General features: G+C 35.7%; 1 pseudogene; it reads right to left on the bottom strand.

Moving 5' to 3' along the window:
* Window positions 1–3,235: 3,235 nt before the first annotated feature.
* LOC111152468 lies at window positions 3,236–4,594 on the bottom strand (annotated as a pseudogene).
* Between the last annotated feature and the right edge of the window lie 203 nt (window positions 4,595–4,797).

The following is a 4,797-nucleotide window of genomic DNA, read 5'->3' as shown; positions in this document are numbered from 1 at the left end:
TGCTAATACTAAATACATCACTTGAGCAACTTCATTTTAAGCTAAGTAATTTGGGGGTCCTAAGATCCATTTACATGCCCTGAGCACTCTTTACTCTCCTTATAGTGATGATCACAGTATTTCTTTTTCATTTCTAATTTTTATTGCTAGTATTTTAAGTTCTCTAAGGGCAGTGACAAATCTTTCTTGATAAGTAGCACATGTCCATTGTGCAAAAAATGTTGGGCACTCAAGAAATGTTTGATGAGTGAAATTAGGAACACAATTGTCTTAGTTGACTAAAGTTTAGTCAAATAGTTGTTTGCTGAACACCCGAGAAAGGTTGAGATAACAAAGATCAATCAAGCAGGGCACTGCCATAAAAAGCACACACATTGAGAGTCTATGCTACTCTGTACCTAATGGTCCATTAGGCTCTAAGTCTGTATAAGATGCTATGGGAAGCAAATAATCCATTATATACATTAAAAAAAAAAAAAAAAAGATGCTGCAGGAGCACAGAGTCAGTCAGAACTCGGCCAGCAAGCTCCAAGACTTTTGTCTAAACCGAATCCTAAAATTAAACCAAGGTTTGCCAGTGAAATCAGGATGATAAAAGCATTTTTGACCAAAGGAACAGAATATGAAATTTCAAAAGCATGAGAAAACATGATGTATGGGGAAAAATTAAGCCATTGATTATTTTTTTATCAAACAATAGTTCAAAGTCGCTTTTGTTAAATGTTTCTAATTAGAAGTGTTATAAGACTATGGTATCCAATTTTACATGTAAGTTAATTTTTACCAAGAAAAAGTATCAGAACATGAAAAAGAAGTTGTACCATTTGTGGCTATTTGGGCTCAGTGTAACATAGCAGAATGCAAACAATGGCTCTAAGTATAAAATAGGCAATCTCAGAGGAGCTCTCAAGAAGAAAATATACATTATGGTTAATATATAAAATATAAGTTTTTGTATTTTTTCTAACTATGATCAAAGAGGATTAAGTTATTTTCCTATGTAGCTCATCTATATTCCTTAAAAAAAAATAGTCATTAAATATATTCTTATTATATGGAATTTCTTCCCTAGTAGATTATATATTACTGTGTACATATCATATTGGGCACTGAAAAACTCATCATTAGAGAAATATTTGGAATATTATGATGAGGGGAATTTTTAGAGTTGCTTCTACCCTAGCCTGTTTGTTTAAAGAAAGAACAGTTGTTATTCTAAAATCTACTTAATGTTCTGCTTTAGATGTCATGAAATTCTTCATTTTTAAACAAGGGCCCTGCATTTTCATGTTACATTCTGTCAAATTATGACAGACAATTTATGTAGTCAGTCTTGCTTACTTATCTTTTTTGCTTAATACAGAGAATTATTATTTGGTTTTGTTTTGTAATTAGGAAGATTCAATGGCTTTCACAATAAAAAAAGATCTCTCCCAACTCTCTCTCTCTCCATTTGTAGATATAGATTTCCACTGACCACCATGGCACAACTAGAAATTATCATGACAATTCAAAGTTATCAATTGATTCCCTGATATTGAAATTAAAAGCCTGACTTGAAAGAAAAGTGTTAGAGTTTAATATGTATTGGTCTAAAAATGAGGGAAGGATTTTTTTTTCTTTTCTGAAACCTCAGTCAACACAACTGGCTCTCATGTGAAATAGTTACACATTTAAATCCCAAATATATTTTTAGAGAAAATTCCACATTTATGTAGCATGATAGAAGCTGTAATAGGTTAACTCTTCTTGCAGAAGAGTCTTCTTTAGTTTCTTGCAGAAACTAAAACAAGTAAGTTTTTTTTTTTTTAAGATGTTTAAATCTATCAAAAAAACAAAGGCAGCTGGGATTTAAGGAGTGTCACGATCGTGGAAATAAAATTAAATGAGCTGCAAAGTCCTTACATAATCTCATCTTGAAATAAATACTACTTGCATTGAAGGAGATCCTGAGAATGTTAAAACAGACACCAAAGAGGCTATCGCACTAATCAGGGTTTCCAGAATATACACAGTGAAGACAAAAATTGGTTTCACAGCTGACAAGAATGAGAGGTTAAGTTTAAAATTTAGGCTTTCATGTGAGACCTTGAAAGAGGTAAACTCTAGAAGGGAAAAAAACAGGCAGACAAACCTAAGCTGGAGTAAGATGATCTGACTATTCTCCATTTCCTATAGGAAGAAAATTAAATGCAGTGTGGAGAAACAAAACAATATCTAGAGCCTTTGCTATTGTTCATGTACACTGCATTCAGTAAAAACTGTCCTAGGAAGAAATAAGACCAAGTTACAAAAATCAAGATGAACAAAGATAAACCAATAAAGCTGCAAGTGATCCAAACATGGAGTTTTGAAAAATGAACTTCAACTACATTTTTATTAAAATAGATTTTAAAAAGATGGATAATTTCACCAAGGAAATAACATTTATTTGCTTTAAAAAAGCAAATACTCCTAAACATTAAAAATATAGTATCTACAAATAGATGTTGAAGATATAATGGAAGAGAGGATTAGGGAATTCAAAGCCTGATAATCAGAAGACAGCCAGGTAGAAATATAAAGAAAACAGAGATGAAAATTACAGTAAAGTCTGAAAGAAACATATGGACATGGTATAGAGATTCAAAAAATGTATAACTACAGTTCCAAAATAGAGAAGATGAGAGAATGGATGTCTTAAGAAATGCAAGCTGAAAATTTTCCAAAATGTATGAAACATCAATCCACAATTTCAAAAATGAGTATGAGCGCACAGTAGTATAAATATAAAGACAAAGCACAGGCAGGCATATACAATTAAAACTCTGAAACCCATGAAAGAAATACTGAAAGCAATAAAGAAAATTAAACCAATGTCCTTCAAACAAGTAACTCTAAGTTTAAAAATGTACTTTGAATATAAATTTCCATGTTATATTAATTAATTAATTTTTCTTGCTCTTCCCCCCCCCCATTACACTTTTGTTCTAATGGGTCTCAGAAATCTGTCACAGATTTTTGATTGGGTTGTTTCCATTAAAAAAGTACTGATTTTAAAAACTAGTGACCTGAAACTGCTACACACACACTAAACAAATGGTCTGCAAAAATTCCTCTTTCCCAAGGTTTTATGATGCACTGTTATCATTAAGCAGCCTTTTACTATTAAATGGGCAACTGACACAAGCAGTTCTAAGCTGTTCTCTCACCACCGATTAAGACTAGGGTGGCGGGTATTGGGGATAATACTCATCTAGTTCCTCAATCTCTGGACAGACCTGGTGACCTTGCTAGCTCCAGCTGCCTTCTTGTCCACAGCTATGACACCCACAAGCAACTGTCTCATGTCGCCAACAACAAAACGGCCCAGAGGAGGATAATCAGAGAAACTCTCAACACACATAGGCTTGCCAGGAATCCTATTAACAATGGCAGCATCACCAGATTTCAAGAACATGGGGCCATCTTCAGCTTTTTTTCTAGAACAATGAACAATCTTCTCCTTCAGCTCAGCAAACTTGCCAGCAATGTGAGCCATGTGACAATCCAGGGCAGGTGCTTATCTGGCACTGATTTGGCTGGGAGAGTTCAGGATAATCCAATGAGCCATGAATCCCACTGCTTCCATCAGTGGGTCATTTTTGCTCTCACCAACCACATCACCACAAGAAACACCTTTGACAGATAGGTTTTTGCCATTGAAGCCCATGCTACCCCCAAGTAGAGCCTCACTCAAAGCTTCATGGTGCATTTCAACGGACTTTATTTCAGTTGTAACACTAACTGGAGCAAAGGTAACCAAGTTTAAGAACACCAGTCTCCCTTCAGGGACACTACTAATACCACCAATTGCATAGATGTCCTAAGGGACTAGATGCAAGTGTTCGTCAACTGGACAAGTTGGTAGTAATGTACAATCCAGAGTTTCTGACAGTATGGTTCCACTGGCATTGCCATCCTTCCAGGTGACTCCATCCTCGGAAACACGTCACGTTAGCACTGAGCTCCAGCATGTTGTCATCATTCCAACCAGAAACTGGCACAAATGCTACTATGTCAAGGATGTAGTCAATTTTCTTCACGTAGGTGCTGACTTCCTTAATGATTTTATCATACCTCTTCTGGCTTTTGGGTTGTTCAGTGAAATCCATTTTGTTAACACCGACAATTAGTTGTGTCACACCTGGTCTGTAAGCCAGAAGGGCATGCTCAGAGTCTGCATATTCTTGGAGATACCTGCTTCAAATTCCCCAGCACCAGCAGCAACAATCAGGACAGCACAGTCAGCCTGAGATGTGCCTGTAATCACATTTTTGATAATGTCTCTGTGTCCTGGGGCATCAGTGAAGGTCCCATAATACTTGCTGGTCTTGAGTTTCCACAAGGAGATATCAGTGGTGACACCACATTCACGTTCAGCTTTCAGCTTATCCAAGATCCAGGAATACTTGAAGGAGACTTTTCCCATCTTATCAGCCTCCTTCTCAAATTTTTTGATAGTTTTTTTGTGGCTTCCACCACATTTGTAGATCAGAGAACCAGTAGTCATAGACTTGCCTGAATCTACATGTCCAACGATGATGGGGTTGGTATGAATCTTATCCTTTCCCATTTTTGTTTAGGTTTAGTGCTGGTTTTTGTAACATCTGTGTTTTGGCAGCAAACCCACTGAGAAAAAGCAATTTATTGATTTTTATGATATCCTCACATGATAGTTGTTTTAACAACTTATACAACAGAGCCTTTAAAAACTCACAAATTATGTATGTATCATGTTAGATGAAGACCAAAAAAACAATATTTTAGACGGGGATA

This window comes from Enhydra lutris, unplaced genomic scaffold (assembly GCF_002288905.1).
Source record: "Enhydra lutris kenyoni isolate GAN:26980312 unplaced genomic scaffold, ASM228890v2 scaffoldscaffold28, whole genome shotgun sequence".
Lineage (NCBI taxonomy): Eukaryota > Metazoa > Chordata > Mammalia > Carnivora > Mustelidae > Enhydra > Enhydra lutris.
The sequence above is the reverse complement of the archived record's forward strand: the minus strand, read 5'-3'. Positions and strand labels throughout refer to the sequence as shown.